The 20,922-nt window shown below is 39.5% G+C and overlaps 1 long non-coding RNA gene across 1 annotated transcript; it reads left to right on the top strand.

Annotated features, from left to right (window-relative positions):
• Positions 1–347: 347 nt before the first annotated feature.
• LOC120323429 lies at positions 348–13,252 on the top strand. The gene is made up of 3 exons (XR_005563844.1): positions 348–400; positions 517–9,894; positions 11,991–13,252. It is a non-coding gene; the product is annotated as an uncharacterized LOC120323429 (long non-coding RNA).
• The last annotated feature ends 7,670 nt before the right edge of the window (positions 13,253–20,922 follow it).

Here is a 20,922-nt window from a genome sequence, read left to right as displayed (position 1 = left end):
TAGCTTTTTTTGTTATGGTATAAACAAGGCATTAGATTTACTTGTGAGCCTGACACCCCATAAGCATGCATAAGACAAGTTTACGAATCAGATAAACTTTCATAAGTTTTAACATGAATAAGAACTTGCTCAAACATTAATATCACTGAGTATTTTTTCATTTACCAACTTTCTTTTGCTTTTTAAAAAAACCTGTAAGAAGTGGAAGCAGAGCCTGCTGTCTGGAGAAACAATTAGCCTGGCCTGTGAGCAGTATAACAGAATAAAGCCATAAACAAGATGGCTCCAGGTCCTGCAAAAAAGAGGACATGGACACCCAATGATCAGCTACCTATGGAAAGGGAATTGAAAATAATACCACCTTAAGCCAGCCATTTATCTGACAGGCATATTATACTGGGTAAGGATCTTGTAGCAGGATTCGTTCAATATGTCGTGCAGTGGGAGCCGGGGGAGTATAAATTCCTAAATGATCAATCCACGTAAAGAAATCTTCTGTTTTACTGATGAAATTAGGTCAGCAAAAGGACTAGACCTACGCTTAGCCACAAGACTTCATCCCCTACTTTGTGACTCAGAACGTCCTCAGCCTGTATTCAGAGCAGCCTGGTTTCCATGGCCTGCCAACTGCTTACTGAAACAGGCCCTCCACGCACTGGGCCTGCAACCATGTTTCAAGGACATTTAGATGACTGAAAATGCAGATGAGTGCTGTCTGGGACACAACCAGTTAAAGGCTCTGAGAGATCCTTGGCTTTAGGACGCAATTTGTTTTGCAACATAGAAACAGCGTGGCCAGCAGGAGCAAGGCAGTGACCGTCTGTACTCCCACTGTACTTGGCACTGGTGAGGCCGCACCTCACATTCTGTGTTCACTTCTGGGCCCCTACAAAAGGGACATTGAGGTGCTGGAGCTTGTCCAGAGAGGGGCAAGGGTGAAGGGTCTGGACCCCAGGTCTGATGAGGAGCAGCTCAAGGAGCTGAGGGTGCTTAACCTTGAGAAAAGGAGATTCAGGGGGATCTTATTGCTTTCTACAACTACTTTAAAACAGGATGTAGCGAGGTAGGGCCAGTCTCCTCTTCCAGGTAACAACAGGAAATAGCCTCAAGTTGTGCCAGGAGAGTTTTAGATTGGATACTACGAAAAATTTAGTAATGGAAAGGGTTGTTAAGCTTTGGAACAAGTTGCTCAGGAAAGTGGTGGAGTGACCATTCCAGGAGGTATTTAAGAGACATGTAGATGTGGCACTTGGGAGCATGGTTTAGTGGTGGATGGCAGTGCTGGGTTAATGGGTTAATGATCCTAAGGGCTTTTACAACCTAAATGATTCTATCATTTTATGATTCTAAAGCTCTTCTAGGTGTATGTCTGAATCCTCTCTGGCTTATCTGCTTTTTTTTCCCTGCTCCTGGTCTAAGTTGGAAAGAAAGAAAAAACAGTACTCACTGGCTGAAAGTGTTCGCATTGACTTCCCGTTGTTGAAGGAATGGGTGAAATGCACAATTAATGCAGACAGCTGTTCCCTGACCTTTGCAGACATTCATCTGTTATTACAGCCTTTCTCACTGTCAGCCTTGAAGGGTTGAGGATGCTCCTGACTACTCCCCACAACTCCTGATGGATCCTTGCAGGGTCTCAGTGAGGGAGGCTCATAATCCACAATTTGGGAAAAATACTTTAATAAATACATATAAATGACACATATGCAGTGACTTTACTATAGAAATGGAGACCAAAGTAGCACAGCAGTCCCCCCACACTTCAACATAATCCAGAAAATGCCAGATATATCAGATTTTTTGCATTTTGGACTTAGTAGTAAATTCAAATATCAAGGCCAAATTCTTCTTTCACACCTCAATAATTCAGAAATAACATGAGACAGAAACTTACCACTGAACCTCAGATGAAACTTATATCTGAATTGCTACAACTTTCAATTTAAAAGAAAATATTTTAATTATGATACAATGCAGTGGGAATTAAAGAAGCTTACATTACTGTTTACTTTACATGGTGCCCAGTTCTTTTCTTTTTTCTTTTTTAATTCCAAGGCAAATCTCCCATTGACTTCATTATGAGCACAGTGTGATATGCCTCAGCTAACATGGGAAAGTGCAACAGATCCATGTGGTAGATATTAAGATACAGCACTTAAACAAGGATAAAAACTAATTCAATGATCACACAGAGGTAAAGCAGGACCGCTTCCAGATAAGTCAGAGATACTTGTCTGGTAAAAAGTCAGTGCAACTCTGTGTATTCCTTTAAAAAGAGAACTGATTGCCATTATTCTACACTCACTAATCTGCGGCTTATCATAACTTTAGGCCACTGATCAGACTAATCTGATGCAAAACACAGACCTCCATGTCCAATGGCAGGACACAAACCAGCTGGGGTCCAAAAGCCATTTGGACATCCTAGTTTGCATCAGCACCTACAGCAACAAACCCTGACTCTTGGTGGCCTTGCTGCCACAGGCCAAGTCCTGGAATAGAAGGGCACATGATTTCAGTGCTCTGAAACTATTCCGTGATGGTTAGTCTGGAACTTTCAAGATTCTTGTAGTATGCTTACCAGAACCAAGCTCATATAAGTCTTCCTAACTATGCAAAGGACCTGATGTATGTGTTCATTACAATTTTGAAGCCATTCAGCAAGAAAAGTCTTACAAATGTGAGAAACATTTGGTCAACATGAATGTCTGTAAACCAAAATCTACAAGAGTCAGAGTCTCCAGCAGATGGGATACAGCAGTGACAAAATGATTTAAAAGTCAAAGATCTATTTTCAAAGAGACAGGTGCTTAAATATCATTAGAAGTCAAATGGAAATAAACTTGTGAGTCCAATTTAAAAATGGTTTTTCAGTCTGTGTGAAAGCATTGCACACTCATCCTTGAGAACATATTTTATTGTCAATTTAGTGAATCCAACCTCTGAATTTTGGTCTGGACATGTTCTCATATAAACAGAGGAGAGCAAACTCTGCCTCCTGTGGGAATTGGTGCTGAAATCTTATGTTTTGGACTATGCAGGTATTCAAAGCAGATAACACAGTGTTACATTCTGGCCTGAAGGTATTGAACAGGTCTTTCACTCATATGAATAGGGAGAGTTTCTCTGCAATATGGAGTAGGAGAGGCCTGGCACTATTGCAATACAAGACCCATATATCTCTCGTCAGTTCAGGGTTTGTGGGAGGAGAAGGAGGTTTTGAGCTCTCCTCACTCCTCCTGAAGACTGATGACACTCCTCCTGAAGATCAAAGCACAAAAACTTTCACCAGCTATACTACAGAGCTCTACCTTCCTATGGTCTGTGTCTTCCCCTGAAGCAGCATGGACTGCAAATGGGGCTGCTTGGAAGAGACACATCCTGTGTAAGAAGGGACATGTGGCAATCTTCTGCCACCACCCCACTAGGTGGAATTAAATCCCCATTGACTACAGGTTTGTTCACTGCTCTGCCAGTTCCCACCCATGGCCATGAAAAGACACGCATCTCTCAGCCACTGCTGTCTGTGCTGCATGGGGAGGAGCTGGAGGGAAATGGTTACCAGAATGGTACCAGAGCAGGTGCACTGTGATTGCGTTTGTTTTAATTTCCTGGGAAGACAGTGTTCAGCCTTAGGGAGGCACTGAGAAGAATGGACAACTCCTATGTTTGTCATAGGAACACAAAGAACAAAAAAAGCAGAAACATTTTGAGACATGGAACAAATAATGCTTCATTTCAAAAAGACTTGTGTCTTGTTGATGATCTCTCTATGTCTTCACTGACTAACAAAGGACGACGCATTTTGGGTTATTCTTCTATTTACACCTTACTCTCTGAACGACCCAGAAGTCCTGGAGGTGACAATTTTCCTAATTTGGAACTTGCCTCTCCTGCACTAGAAGAGATCAGAGGAGACAATGTGGATGTTTATTGGTGTACTACTTTCACTACTTGACCTGAAGTTGGGCACAGCCTTCAACCCTCCCAAACTGGAGTTTGTTCCAACTTGATCTCTACTACATTTACTTCTTTAACTTGACATCAATGCCTGACTGTTGGGAGCTTACTTCGGATGTGTTAGTGGTCCTGTAATGCTCAGACTGAAGGCACTAAAACACAAATTATTACGTTTCCTTTGTTTGCATCCTACATTCATGTGAGAAAGGAGTTGAAAAAAATTGCGTGAATTTTGGCATTTCCCCCTTCCCTCACAGTAGCACCAGCCCTTGAATTCTCCTCACCCCTTCACAATCCCAAGATGGAAATTTCGATGCTGAAGTACCCAAAAACCTTCTCTCATGCTTCAACCAGCAACATCATTAAGCCTTTTTCAGGAATGGTCAATCCCTTACGTCTTTCACACCCTGCTGTCATGCGCCAACATGATTGACGCTCCTGGGAATGATCTGCCCACTCCTCCTAAATGCGGTCTTGGGCTGTCGGTGCTGCAGACATGCAGACAGGAGGAACACAGACCCTTGAAGAGTGTCAGATGGCCATCTGCCAGCCAAGGCACAATATGGTGGCTGCTGCCAAGCCAGCTGGGTCCTCGCTCTTCCAGCTGGTACAAAAGTTGCCAGGCAGCCTCCACTCCAAGAATTTTAAAGCATTTGGGGCTATAATCTATGCCATGTGTTTCTCTGTTTTTACTACATAGTAGAAAATAATTTATTCAGATATGCTAAATTATACTTTTAATGTTTCACAAACAGTTCATTGTGAAATTCAGTCTTGGCATTAACTAGAAAATGCGGTACTTTGCTCCTTGTGTATATTATTATAATGGTTCTTTTTTGTTTAATCTAAATATTGTAGCTCATTTATCTTCTTGGATGTCACAACCAGCTCTAGACTGCATAGTTCTGCTGCTGCCTACCAGTTAAATGATTATTACTTACACATTTTATAAATAATTAGTCAATAACAAATTTTTTCTGTATGGCATCTACACCATTTTGTCCAATAGAATCCCTTATATTCTTTCATTTTTAGTGCATATTGAGAACCTCTAGCATGTTGATAATTGTTTTTCTAAACAAGAAGGGCTGAAAAAAGGTTATTCTGAGTAATTCAGTCTCAGTCACTTTTTGAAAGAATGGAAAATGGCCCCTTTTTCATAAATGAGACATTGTCAGCAAATTAAAAATGGGAATAGAGCCCAGGACATTTAGTTTGAGATTCAGAGATCTCTACTGCTTGAGCTCAAAGAGAATGTTCTGACGTTAGCACTGGTATGGAGCTCCTAAGTTTTCCTTAGTCCATAATAAGATACAAGATGATAAATACATATGTCAATACATGCCTTTATTTCTAAGCCTTTCCTTGAAGAAAAAAAACTGCTTCAATTTGCAGAGATTCAAAAGGTATTGGCATCACTTTAATTTCCCTCTGCATCTTTAAGTTACACTTTATTCTCCATGGCTTTTTTGTGCAAGTTCAGAAAACAAAAGTGAGCAAGTGCAGTTTTGTTTTCTGTTGTGGACTGTTTTCCAGGAATTCTTTTCCTCCATTAGATCTACCATGTGAGTACCTAAGAATCTGTATTTCTTCTTTCTGAAAAAAAAAAAAAAAAAAAAAAAAAAAAAAAAAAAAAAAAAAAAAAAAAAAAAAAAACCTTTAACTTTCTTGTCCTTTTCTACCGTATAGGTCACATTCTCCAATCATTCCACAACAGAAATAAGTCTCACGAATGTCCACACAGTCACAAATAAATAACTTCAGAAAAGCTATGTAATCTAGACCTCAGTGGAATATGATTTCCAAACTCCTTTTAAAACAAGAAAAACAAATTCTGATTTTATCTTTTCTGTCATTTTATTTTAATTGCTATTTATCACATTCTTTATACTGGCTTCCAAATGCCTCACCCTTTTTTTATCAGGGGGCAATTCCTAGAGACGTGTGAAATGTTTCATTTGAACTACAAAAGCCTGGAAACAGACTTGCTGTGAATTCATCCTGCATTTGCAAATTGTCAGCGAATTGTTAAACTCTTGTGTCTGCTGTCACTGAGCAGGTGTTGCTGGCTCTTATCCTTGGGGACTTCCACAGCTGTTGTTCAGGGGCATTTCCAGGGAAAATGAGGTTCACCACTTAAGAGGCCACTCACAGTCTTTTGTGGTTTTCGGACACCTGTGCCTTGTGCTGGAAGAGGAATCTCATGCAAATCTTTGTGATTCACCATGAAACTTAAATGTGTCACCTTTCCTTGTAGCTTAAACAGTACCCAGAGATACGTTAATCCCCAGCCTCCTGGGATCTGTGTATACAAGTATCTGAGGCCTCATAATTGCAAAGTTACTTCAAAACAAAAGTAATTTTGGAACCACTAAAGGTGAGGGTCCATAACAAAGTGTGACCTGAAGATCCAAGCATACATTCTCCTCTGCAGGTACAGGGATATCAGCCCAGCAGATATCCCAGACTGGGGGCAATAGCATCTGAAACCACCACAGCAGGACTTGGCCACCAACACTTCAGAAGAGACCTTGCCCCTGCAATTAAGCTGGGTAGGTGTACAGAAGTGGAGGGCAACAGGACAAACTAATTGTGTCTCTTGATAATGTGGGAAAATATGTAGAAGAATACTTGATTTCTTTTAAAGGCTCGTGAGCCATCAGACCTGATCACAGTAGTGGTCACCATCCGATAGCAATAAGCTGAGGCAGCAGCTATGCTGCTGCCTGCATTATTCAGGTGATCTGCCTGGACAGCCTCAGCAATTCTTGGAATTTAATACTTATTAATCACTTGAAATAATCAAAATGCTCTAATATTATAACACAGTAAAATAAAATCATATTATCATTGTAATTTTTACCATAGTCTGTGCTTAAAACTGCTAAGCCATCTGTTCAGACATCTGAGAGATTTGACAAATGAGCTCCAGCAAATCTTGCTGAGGCAGTTGAAAGGGATACCTCAGTCAGGGTAGGAGTCAACCACAGATCAAAATGTCTGGATTTCTAAATCAAAGCATCCAAGCTCCCATTGTCATCAGCAGAGAAGAAAGGCTTAATTCAGTTGCTTAGACACAAGCACCAGATGCCATTTGAGAAGTCCTAAGGGTACCTACCTCACCTCTGGCTGCCTTCCTGAAGAGCACGAGTATCTCAGGCTCTGGGTGGTACCTGTTGGTCTTTGAGCTCTATCTGTGACCTTGTGGTTGTTTCCAGTATCCTGGGCGTCTCAAATCCTGATACCCATATGTGAACATCTGAATAAAGTCCAGCCAACACACTAGAGAGCCCGGAGAGTAGTTTGGAAGAATTAAGCAGATTTACTGACAAAGCTATGACACGAGAAGGAGATGGGACACACGGCGACAGCAACTCCTCTGACCAGAGCAAGTGTCATCAGGGAGCCACATGTCCTTTCTCCACCTCTCCCCCTAGTAATCCTAAAGTGTTATATTTGAGTTTAATGCTTCTTAAGTTAGTTTAGCTAGAGCACAAGAAGCCACAGCTCTGAAGAGACACTATAAATCGTGAATGGATTAGTGGCATCCCCTCTGGAGCTGTAGCTTATATCTCCCAATGGGCTAGTTAACTTGTGTGCAAGAATATTACCACATTGAATGGAAGAGCTTTGTTTGTGGATGGAATTCAAATTAAGAGAAATACATAGGTTATTTTTGCAGCAAAGACAAGTCCTTAATATATAAAAGATGATTTCATTTTAATTTAGATTAAAAAATGCTTCAATGAAAGAAGTTAGTTCTCTTTTTAGGTAAAATTCACATAAGCTTTTAATTGCCACTCTCTAAACATCAATAGTTTAGTTATTGTTTACTATTCACTTACTCTTCTCAATACCAGCTTCATAGCTGGTAAATTCAAGCAGCTGTTTCTGTTTGAGAAACATGCCACTGAAAATGACTACAGATCAGAGAATTTCTTTAGAATGTGCATTTGCTTTAAAAGGATTTACATTGTGCTTTTACACTGAGCTACATTTGGATTCTTGTTCTGGAAGTGTTTTATTTCAGATTTTGTGCTGATGCACTATGGATACTCAAGGATTTTTTAAACATGCAGATCAGAATTCAGTTATCCCTCATATGTCTGCAGACTTTCTGTCTTTGAGAGTAAAGAATGTCCACAGGTGTAAGGAAACACAGGTTCTAAACACAGCAATTCATGTACTTTACAGTGAAATCACAGTCCTGATCTGACATACATGCGGGAAACTGCATCCTAACAGTCCAGTCATTTTGATTAAGACCTGATCTCGCAAAACTTATGGACACTTTTTTCCTAAGTCCATTTCCCATAACTACTTCAAAACTTTATTTCAGAAATACCTGTGAGTTTCTCTTACATCAAGGCTGCAGTGATAAAGTGACCATGCTGTGGTTTTTATTAAATGCTAAGATGTGACATTTTATTTATAGCCTTCTGACCCAGTAAAAGATTCATGCAAACACTGGGCTGCTTGATATAGAAAAAACTTGCTGTACATTTGAGCTGTACCATTATTAAAAGCATTTCTCTAGACATTCCCTTTCCTTCTTGGACCATTCTTGGCATTTCTGGAACATTTATGAATATTTATGAAGACATTTACTTGTATATTAAATGAAGTCTGTGAGTAAGTCATCAATATATGTGAAAATAGTTGCCTTTGTGAAAACTTTGTTAACCTCTCCACACAGTTGCCTTTGAGGGCCTGGAAAGTTTGAGCACAGCTTGTAGAGCACATCCTATAGAATGTATATAATACTGCAATCAGCACAACCGCAGTGCAGCAGATTGAGTAACCATCTGAAGAAACTCAAGCAGTACTGTGCTTTAGTCTACTCCAGAAAGCTGTTTTGTAAGAGCTTTGCAGATGTCTTCTCAGTTACCAGACCTGTGCTAAATCAGCCTCTGAACAGACTTATACCAGTTAGTAGATGACTCTTCTTTTGATTAAGTAATAGATCTTAATAAATTCAAGGCTACATGGAGAAAATACACTGATTTATTGGTCCAATTCAGCTTACCCTGAAAGCAAAAGGAGTTTCACATTTGACTTCAAAGGAAGCAAAGCTGGACCTTAAAACTATAAACAGTATAATAAACACTAGTAAAACATAATACTTACTAAAGCAGCATGAATCCCACTTCCAAAAAGTACACTTTTACTTGCTTTTGTACCATTTGTGCAACTCAATACTAATGAAAATGAAGGGGCTGGTCACCTGAGTACTGTGAGAGCCAAATAATCTATCAGAAATAATACTATGAAACATATTTGCATTAAGTGCTGATAGAATTAACCTGAATTCCAAATAAATCAATAAAACTGTCATATCTCTGCTCAGTTGCAAACTGAGGAAAAGCAGAATTCACCACGTTTCTCAATAAAATGCAAGAATGCATATTCAGTTCTAATATTGACATACCCTACAAAGCCATACATACATTTACAGATTGTGTAAAATTGACATTAATATCAATAGAAGTGGAAATAGGCCAAGATTTCTTTGTTGCACTGAATATTTCACAAAGTGCCTATTAACAATAGCTCACTTAGCTTTTCTAAGTGGTTTCACAACATGACCATTTTTTCTTTTTCTTGACTTAGTATTCTTCGTTGTTTATGATTGGTGCAGCATAGATCAGTGGGAGTCTATCATAGCAAAGACTAAATGAAGCCTAAGTTGAAGGTGTCCTGATGTAGCTCTGTAGGAGCCAAATCACATTCCTCTTTTTAAAACCACTGGAGACAGATCTCACATCTTCACAATGCACTTTCCCAGTGAAGTCTGGTGAATCAACACCATTCTTTTGCTGTTTACAAGGAAATTGAGCAAAGGAAAATGATTTTCAATGTCAGCCTCCAGCCAGCTGTACTGTCAGACAGTGAAGCATGATGCTAAGTGCAGAACAGCAGCTTGTCTGATAGACGGTAAGTAATTAAGTCTTTTTGGTCCGGAAAAGTTTTTATGTTGTCCTTGGGCTTTAGATAATAATATTTCTTTTTCTAAGCTGTCTTCCTGTGAGAAAAAAGAAACCAAACCAAACAACAACCAAAAACCAATATTCACCCTACTTGTATTTACTGTGAAAAGATGAGGCTCTCACAGTTCTATAGAGCAGGGAGCCTCCAGGTGTAGACCAGATAATTGATGTTTCATTCAATTTCCCTCTCTTGTGCCTTCATGAAAAAGAATCCAGACATTGCCTTTAGCAATGCTGCTGCATGATGTTGACCCTGAAAGCATATTCCAAATTAAAGTGTATTATTTTCATGTAATGTTGGAATACAAACTAGAAGCACAGTCTTCAGTTTCCATTCCTAATAAATAAGATAGAAATATTACACCTTTACAGACTTTCAGCAAAGACCTTCAAATATATAAAGATACAGCTGAAACAAATTGTTGAAGAGGTAACATTTCCTTTTATTCCCTCATTTTTATGTAATGAGAATAAAGCAAATGATACAATTAGAAGTGAGTACAGCATTTCCTGAAGACTAGACATAAAAGATCCCTCATCTTCTTGAAGGCAAGGGCTAATAAAAACTCTTTGCGAAAGTGATACTAAAAGCTAAATACACTGAACTGAAACTTCTTTATGACCTTCTATTACACAGTCATTTGAGACACTTGCACAGTCCTACCACCAGGGAATCCTTGTGTCTCACTGTTTTTATGCCCTGGATTTACTACCCTTCTAAATGGGACACTGCTCAATTCCTCATTTTGCAGATGCAGAAATGAATTTTGCAGCTCAGTGAAGAAAACAGAACTCCTGTATCGACTCAAGTAAAAAAAAATCATCCTGTGGAGTATTCCTTTTTGGGAAAAAAAAAAAAAACAACTATGAAGGAAAGATTTATAATTTTTCGCTCATGAGACTGTACCAATACGGAACAAAAAGAAAGCCTTGAGGCTAGAGTCCTGATTCAGAGAATATGGGAAGCACTAGTGAAGGGAAAAAAAATGATTGAATGTTAAATTACTGTGCAGGCTTTCATGTGGTATGATTGTGCCTCTACATTTGTGGATGAAAACAAAATTCAAGTTACAGTTACAGAAAAAAGATCGTATGTTTATTCTATTGCAATTTGACCAAGAGGTGTAATTGAAACAACTGAATCATTGGATTCACTGCAACACAAATGTTGGAAAAACTCAGATTATAAATTGTCTTGATTTGTGTTTTACATTGCTTTTTTATAATGAACATCCTGTTCTCTGCTTAATCCTACAATCCTACTTACCAGAAATGCCATTATTCCAGTCAGGGTCATATTCAACTTTAAATGATGTTTGTATAACAGAACCATCTGGCTTCCCCAAGGCCACACAGCTCAGCAGGACTAAAGTGATTAGGACATACTGCTTCACTAGGAGTGATTTGTTCTGTTTTGTCCAACTGAACTGTCTGGCCTTGCACAATCTCCGGGAATTTTGGTTCTGGTCAACTCAGTGGCCGTTATCATATTTTTAGTAATTAGTGTTTCAGAACTGGTGTACTATTATTCTTCATATTTACATATGCTGACCAATATTTGTTTGCATGTCATTCTATGTTCAAAATTATACCTTAAGTGTAGGTAGCATTGCATAAGTATAGACTATACTTCATAAGCTGAGTGATCCTAAGATTCCTTGTTTGGTTATATTGTCTTGAGCAATACCAAAACCGAAAGAAATTGTTTGTGAGCAAATTGGATAAAGGCAGAAAGAAGGAAGATAAAGACACCCTGAAAGGTTGGTTTGTTTGTGATTTTTTTGAGGAGGAAACTGAAAGAGAAAACAAGAGACCCCCAGGAACCTTTCTCAGGTGAGGTAGAATAGATGGCAAAGCATAACTGAGGCCAAAGGAAAGAGGCAGCAAAACAGATTTAAGAGTCTGACAGCAGGGCAATAGGAAAAGATGTGAGTAACTAATGCTGATAAAGAGGGAATATAGAACTGAAGACTCAGCAATACATGATACAAACAGAAAGTACGGGAATGTTTTCATCTTCAAAATGATGGTATTTTCCACCAGATTTATCCAGATGTCACACATCCTTAGCCCTGGGAGAGAGCTAAGTCATCTTGGAGGTAATCTAGGAGGAAGCTGAAGATAAGGAAATGTTGAAAGTAGAGGTGAGTAATGTATTCATTAGTGGCAACAGTACAAAGAAGACAATCTGATTAGAAACAACTGATGAGATACCTGAGAAGCAAGAGGTGAGAAATAAAGAGAGGGTTCCATGAGAAACACAAAAGAAATTGCTGAGGCAGACCAAAATGGGCTCTTTTCTGCCAGATCCCACATGTAACGCTGAGAAAAAGAAGTTAAAGGATAAGAAAATTTTGAAATCAGGGATATGGGGTTGAATTACATTTTCCTTTGGTCAGCATTCACTTACCCATTAGGAGAGCAGATCAGCTGAAGGAGAAATGCACACCACCTAGATCATGTGCCTGAGGCTTTTACTGTCTGAGCACTTAAATCCAGAGGACAAATACCAGCAAAAAGTACAGATTCATCAAAAACTAAATACAAGTGCTGCCAAGGAGATGGCCAAGATCAGAGAGGTGGTCATAGCTGTAGGGGGGTCAATAGATGAATCTGAGAGAAAAGGGATGATGGTGTGGATCAGTGGGAAGCAGCCAGAGGAAAGTTGAGAGGGGTATGTGTGAAGGAGTAAGTGTAGAGAGGCAAGGGAGAGAAGCATTGCTGGAGGCAGTATGCAGCAGCCAAAGGGATCAGGCCAGCTTCAGATCCATAAAGGAATACTGTTCTGTAAAGAAAAGGACAAGAGCAAGAATTGGAGCGTCATGATACAGGAGACTGGAAAGGAGATCAAGGAAAGTAAGTGAACAGCAGGGAACTGGAATAATCAGTGAGTGTAGGGGATGAGATAAAGGTAATAAAGCACCTAGAAATAACAAACTTGACACACTGGTACAGTGGAAAGGAAGTAGTGAGGCCAGAAGGATGATAGAAAGAAGACCAAAGGCAGATGAGAACCACTCTATGGTAAATGAAGGAAAGAAGATGGTTCAGAGAGCAGATACGAGAGCTAAATGCTCTTACTGCAGAGTTTGATCTTGGAGACATGTATGAGGACAGCAACAGTTACTAGCTGGATTTTGAAGACTGGAAGCTGTTACATGTACACAAAGGAGGGAAAGTAAATGAGATGTTGATAATCAGGGTAAATTAAATTCCTCAGAGAAGGATTAAAAAAGATGTGGAGAGTTGTAGTTAAGAAAAAAAAATAATATGTGAGCCAAAGCAAACTACAGGTCAGGAATAAAACCATCCATCTGAAGACTGTAAGAGCAGTCAGAAGAAACAAATGCAGACTTTCAAGTCTGCAAAACCATTCTTCCATTCTTTTTGTTATCAGAATTGCCAGTGTCTGGAATGATCAAGATCATTCTTTCTTTATTGTTGCAGTGAATCTAGTGAACTGAAACTTGAATGTATAAAATGTTCAAACACTTCTTGCTCAGAATGACTCATTAACATCACAGATTAAATAAGTGTATAATTTGCTAATTTGATTCAAAGCCTTTGAATATAAATCATCCATAAACTGTGACTTCAGTGAGTATAAACAACACAGTGAATGTCCCCATAGGACTGATACTAGTTCACAATAAAAAAACTGTTACAACTCCTACACATGGGAACCAAGCATTTCTTCTTCATCCTGACTGTCCATGAGCTAAAATTCGAATGTTAACCGTGAGTTATTTATTGAAAAATATTCTAAAATACTCATTAAAATCTCAGGTGGCATTAACACTAACTCCACACTTCTTTCTGTTTTCTTCATAATGCCACCTTTGCTAATGGATTTCCTGATGAGAATCATCAGGAAATACAGTGAGTGTTACATGAATAGTAAAAGTACTCATAAAAAGCAAATTCTGAAACTGGAATTTCAAACCTCAATTATCATCCTCCCATGTAATCGCTAAATCCATCCCAAAATTCTTGGTGCTTTAAAAGGCATCCATAGTACAAGGCAGTAGTTGTAGAAACTTTGTTGAATCAGGGTGTTAAATCATTCCTGAAGATAAACTGTACTGGCATATATCCAAGAAACTAGGTGACCAAAGAATGCTTTTAGTCCTCTTTTCTTTATCCCATCAGCCTCTTTTGTATTTGGTTGGAGAGCACAGGCTGTGCATTGGGAGGCAAGGTGTGAAAACAATAACATGATAGCAGGGAATTGCTTGGAAGATGTGGGAGTTAGTAAAAATTAAGGACTGAGAAGGGGAATTTACATTTTTTTTTTCACAACAAAGTGGCAGCTGTTATGTCATGAGTCTATACTTGTCCTGATCACTTTGTGTGCTGTCTTTTTCCTCCACCCCACATCTGTCTTTCTCTGTGTATGCTGTACATTTTCTGGGCAAATCATTACCTTTCCCTGTGTCTGGAGAGAAACACAACATCTTTTTTGGCACTGAAGCAAACTCCATGATGAAGAACGTGATTATAACTGATGAAGGATATGGATTCATCTTTCAGCTTCACAAACTATTTACTATGATTCAGAGTCACAAATTCCTTTGGGCCAAGGCTTTCTCTTTGAAGAAGCTGCAAGAGTTACCATATATTGTTGATATGACTCAAACTCAGGGTTGGGAGGAAACTGGGGCCAAGATTTTGAAGCACTAAGCAATTGCCCTAAGGCCAAGTCTTTTAAAATGTCACATGTTGGACATATAAAACTGGATATTTTTAAGTTCTTTACATTATTTAAGTCTTATTAATAATAATGATGATAAATTTCATAATAATACCTAAAATTTATATACTACTTATAAAGCTAAAGTTTTGTCCAAATGGTTTCTCCCAAATGGGTAATCAGAGTAAGAGTTAGTTAGATTTCTGATGTTGTCAAATAAGGAGCTTTTTAAAAGCAGTTAGAGTTTTTGTAGCTCTTCAAATCCTGGTTCCTCTTTGAATGTTCAAGCAGCTTCAGCTGCCTGTGTTTACGTTTGTTAGTCACAAATGCAGAAGAAATGTTGTTTCAATATTAAATTAAAAAAGCTACACTATGATTATGAGGATAATAGGGCTGTAATAGTATGTATCCAAACCCCTGACAATAAGAAGCCCTGACAACCAGCAAGTACCTTATCCACAAACTCCTTAAGACTGCCAAGTCCAAGACCAAAGACAACAGTCATGTCTCAGTAATGTGCAGTACAATGCTCCCCATGAAACAGTGGCATGTCTACTAGCTATCTCTCAATACAGCATGCTGCACTGCAAGTTTCCTGAAAATATCACTGATCCCAACACTTTAACATTTTTCATATGCTTGCCAAAGGCAGGGGTTAATAATTCAGTGTGTTCTATCCAATTCCCTGGGGACATTTTTTCCACACCCAAAACTATTCTTCAATTGGGAGTTCATTTTTTGTGTTCAAATCAACATAGAAGTATTTGTGGGATCAACTATGTAGGGTGAAAGGAAATACCTGTATAACCTATATAACACACCCTACCTCAAGGTGTGCAGAACTGAAAGCAGTTTACTTCATTAAGTAAAAAAAAGTAGACTGTCAACAGGCTCCATGGCAGAGAAGGTATTTATTTTCAGGGTGTTTTTCGTAGTCTTTAAAGAATTTTGAAAGGTGACATTTAAAATGTGTCTGACAACTGCCATTGGGAAATTTCTCCCCATATTCTTAAGTTACTGAAAAAACTTTATCCTCAAATTAAATTGGAAGATATTTTCCTTTATGTTGTCACATTTCCAGATGGTTGGAATCCTGACTGACTTCTTCTGCCTGAGTGTAGCAGCCAAGGATTTACACAACACCAAGTAAACTGCTGATCTGATTCCAAGCTTCTTTACAGAATTTTGTAAGATCCATAATAATGGAAGCAATGGATTTCTGCTGAGATAGTTTTGCCAACATACAGAAAAATCTTTCTGAGTCTCAGTCACTCTTCTTCTTGTCACACTGTCTTGTTCTCGCAGGCTGCCTATTAGAGCCTTTTTTGCAGCTTTTCTATCCGGAGCTCTAAGAGTTACGATGACTTACATCCAAAACAATATTCAACATTACCAGATTTTCTGTTCTGGTTGGAAAGTGAAGTTGTCAGTATATGTCTATGGCAACTATGTTGAGTATTCTCACACAAATAGGACATATATGCTAAGACTGAAACATCAGACCCATGAAGAATCAAAAGAAAAATCTCAGAATATAAATTATTCACTGTTACATATGAACCAAAAGGGCAGATGAGTTACAGAGAGGGGACCAGGATCAATAGCACAACTAGCAAAAATTGGTTATTTTTGGTAAAAATTGGTTATTATTGGTAAAAATTTTACCTTTTTACCAACTATTCCACACTTACCAATACAAGAAAATGTAGCTATATGGTATTACCTCCCTCTCTTGAGCATTTACAAAATGTTTGTTATATAGACTACGATTTTCAAACGAGCCGGAGAGGCACAGGTCCTCTTTTCATGTGTGAATGTTATTTCACTCATGTCTTTCTTCACAAGGAAACAATGAGAGTAAATGTGGAAAGCAGTGAAAGGCACCATGGAATTTGCTCGTCAAGCATCAGTCTTTCTACACTATTGTCCCCACAGTAGATTTAAACCAAGTATTGATCGATTTATCTGCTCTTCATCTTGCAAGCTGGATGATGTTAACACCAGGGGAATGTATCATGTACTATAGTGGTGTTTGTATATCATCTCTCTGGATCATGACATTTATTTCTCCTGGTGACTTAAACTGAATTTCAAACATTATGAATTGTAGGTAAAACCATGCATATCTCCCCTGCATATTCCAGAATTCGTCAGGTACAAGATTAAAACATTGACTTATTCCATGCCAGTGAAATATTAGCAGCACTAAAGAATCTCTTGGAAAACAAATGGAGAAACTGTCAGTTTTATGGCAATGGCAGACATTAATTCAAGGGAACAAAAACTCTCTGCAGTAGAGATAAGAGGTACAGAAACAGGGGTCTTCTTCTTTCACTGACACTTCATTGTTGCCTGTGTCCCAATTTCTGACCATGTCCTAATTCCTGAGAAAATCTGGGAAAAAAAGATGGTCTCCACTGTCCAAAGCTGGCAGTAGATGCTACCTGGAGGTCTGCAGAAAGGGTGTGGCAGCCAGGACAGCCCTGCCTGTGGCCAGCAACTGGTGGAGCTCTGCAAGCCAGGATGAACTGAGAGCCCACAATGCCCACATCAACCTCTTCCCTGCTTTCTGCGACCTACTCCAGCTTGCTCGGGCCTCTTGCTTTCACCTACTGCTGCCAGGGACTTTCCTATTGCATTACTTTGTTCTGCAGGTGGAGCTGGGATAGGAGGAGCAGGGAGAAGACATGCTGACCATGGCCAGGACAGCATCAGTAAAGGAACCGGGGCATTTCCTTCAACAAAGTGTTTGAAATGGTTCTAACTCATCCCAACTGCTATGGATCATACATGATGAAGCATCTCAGGGAACAAGGAACAGAAATTCCTACTTTATGATTTCTAGGGAGCCTCAGACATTGCACAGGCTCGGGCAGCTTCATTATCTCAAAAGCAAAGTCCTTCCATCACGCATGGGGTGCTGAAACGGTCTCAAAAAACACCAGAAATGCCATGAAGTGGCAGATTCTCCAGAGACAGACAGACCTCTTATATATCTGGACATCTGTGCTTCTGCTCTCCTGCTCTCTCTCCTGTGTTCCAAATCTAGTGAGTGGCCAGACAAGGTGCCAGGAGGGCTGTGTCAGCCTCACAGGAGGGCTGTGTCGTCCTCACAGCTGAGGACAAGGGCGATCTTTCCTGCAGCAGTTCCACGGCCTGAAAGGGACAGAGGTGCCTAATCCTGGAGCACTCCCCAGGAAGGAGGGCTTATTTCTTCACCTGAAGATGACTGCCACCACCAACAGCTTTTTTGAAGCTTTTCAAATAGTCAGGTAAATAAAACAAAGGAAGCTAATAATTCCTTAGTTTCGTTCAATGGCAGCAGGGCTGTTCTTTTTGAAGCCATGAGCCAGTGTGATTAAAAGTGGCTGAGTATATCATGCAGTACAATGTGGAGGCTTTTCCACAGAGGCCCCTAAATCTCGGAGCTGGAAGAGGCATGCAGGCATGGGGTGCGAGCAAACCTTGGCGGCACATGTCAGCCCCACAGGAGCCAGAGGGAACTCCCACCCCCGGGCTTCACAGAGCTTTTATTGCTCACCAAGGGCCAAACCTCACTTTCCTCACAGTCAGTGGGAATTTTACCATCACCTTTCTTGAAATAAGGCTTGACACGAGTGGAGCAAACAATAGGAAAACAGAAGCCAAGCCCTGGGCTGCAGAGCCCATGGCAAGTTTCCATAGCTTTGACTTGGCACCCCGTGTTGGTCTCCTAAAAGGAATGTCACTGTACCTGCTATTTGTAAGCAAAGCACATCTGCTATAATTGCAAATGCATATAGGAAAAAAATATTATATTTATATATATTATTTTTTCTCTTTGTAGTGAAGATAAAATCTGTGAGCCAGTACTGAAAATAGCGCCTACACATTTTCTGAAATCTAATGCCTATCCTAAATGTCAGATCTTTATTATCACTGTTTTAAATGGGGCATACAATTCCTTACTGGTCTGTCTCCTGCAAAGAACCAGTGCTTGAAAATATCATATTAAAAAAATCAGAAATAGAAGAAAGGACAAAAAACCACAGAAATACTGATTTATGTCAAATGTTCCCCAATCTCAGATGTCAGATTTTTTTAAGGTCTTAGAATAACTATAACCGTCAAGATTTATATGAAATGAACTAAACATATTTCCTAAAATAGCAAGAGCAGGAAAACTTTTCTACAAGTCCTGTTCCAACTGCTAACCTTCTATTTCCTAAAATGTTTAACATACTCAGTTCATACAGGGTGAGTGTAGCACACAAATATATGTTTATGCATTATCAAAGACTAAAGCTAAACTGTAGTGTTTTTAGGACTTCATGGTTCAATTTTACATGAACATGAGAAATGGAGTCAGTCAGACCAACATGAAAATGAGCTCAGTACCATCGTACTTTTAATAAACGTTGTGGAGAGGACAAAATTACTGGAGAACTATTCTTTATAATGGCTTTCTTATATTTTAATAGAAACTAACTGAGAAATCTACAGGAAATTAATTTACAATTGGATTAGGAATTCAAGGTGAGGTTAGGAAAAAGTGCACATACATCTCGCAGTTTGTCATCATCTTTTGAGCAGTGCCCAAGTCCAAGCCCCCTGCAGCATCAAGTGAGGTGTGGCTGCAGTACAAGCCAACATTACCATTTGGAGCGCACACATCTCCATGTACCTGGGCATATATGGGAGCTCAACTCAATGCCAGGTGGCCCTGAGTGAGGGCTATGCCATCCGAGCACCAGCACTGTGGACATACGATGGATGCTCCACACTTCCTGCTGGCTCCTGCCAGCTGCCAAGGCTGGGATAACTGAGGCCTCTCACAGAGGATGGAAAAATTATTCACTGCCTTAGGCAAATCTGCCTAACTCTCCATCTCAGCTGCTTCTGAAAGCATGACTTTGTGGTTATAAATGTTATGACGGCCTCTGTCCACATGCACTCTTACATGATTCTGACAAAATGCTGGCATTTCTTCACAGCTTACCTTTTTTGCTTGCATTTTTTAAAGTGAGTTATAGCACCTCATTTTTTACTAGAGCATTTATAATCTGGTCAGGTCGGAAAGCCTGCCATTCCTCTCTGCATCAGAGCTGTATGCTTTCAACCTGAGGTCATGGAGCTATTAGCACTTCCAACAATTGGTTGCATCAAGCTGTGTTGCAATACTGCGAAACATGCCACATCAGGGTTTTTTCTTTTTACATTCTGCCCTCAATTTTTCTCTTCAGTCCTTCCCTACCTCTCCCAGAGAGGAGCAAGTCATTTGGCAAGATATGAAATTAGTTTTCAATCTTTGGCTTTCATTGATTATGAAGAAATTCTCCTGCCTAGAGTCATTCACAGGAAGGGTCTGTTCACTGTGATCTTGGGATTTGCCTCAGCAGTGGTCAATCAGCCTTCATAGTTCTTCTGACCTCGCATGTACAACCTTACCTCAGGTAACAAAACACTTGACCCACTTTTCTCTGCAGCACAACAGCAGATGTAACTCATAAGCCTTTGGGTACTGTATTCCATCTCTAATTTAGCTCTAGTTATTGCCCCCATGTCATTTAGTTATTCTATTAAAACTCTAGGAATACAAGTGAATTAAAGGAAGTGAAGGTGACAATGAAATTCCCCATGCTCAGAATACCACCTTGAAAAGTGAGTGCCTGTTTGCTGTGCTTCATGGTTTCCAGCAGTAGTGTTTAAGTACTACTTGTGGGGCATGGCATTTCAAATTATGGAAAAGAGAAAGCAAATTCTCTAGGGCTGAATCATCTTATCTGGAAATGCAGCAAATGTCCAATTTACACAAACTGCATTCATAAATCTGAATTACACTCTGTGTAAAGAGACACTCATCCAGTATCTACTGGTGGAAGCAGATGAATGAAGCAAGGAGGAGTTCCAAAAGGAAAGCTGGAATCTAAAGGAAAAGAAATGGCACATTTGTTATTTCTGTCTAGTTTCTTTTTTTTGGTAACAGAAATGAACACAAGACCTTTATCTGAGATTACTATCTTAGAGAGCAAATTGTCAGAAGGGTCAAGGGATCACATAGACATTGCCCACACAAGAATTCCCACTAAAGAGAAATGCTGGATCAGATGAAAATCATGGCTTGGTTGCACAAGGCACCGTACCTGTCATGGGATTTTAAATGTGTAGTAACCATAGGGGGTATGCCTTATGGAGCACTGAATGCTAACCAGAAGTCAGCTGCTGGGAATGGTAGGTGTCCTCTGCTGCTCCTTTCCTCTTATAGGAAAATGTCATCACTAAACCTGCCCTCATCCAAGAAAATGT

Source organism: Pipra filicauda, unplaced genomic scaffold (assembly GCF_003945595.2).
Source record: "Pipra filicauda isolate LSUMZ 115617 unplaced genomic scaffold, ASM394559v2 scaffold25_size4600443_pilon, whole genome shotgun sequence".
In the NCBI taxonomy this organism is placed as follows: domain Eukaryota; kingdom Metazoa; phylum Chordata; class Aves; order Passeriformes; family Pipridae; genus Pipra; species Pipra filicauda.
This window is presented reverse-complemented; position numbering and strand designations above follow the sequence as displayed.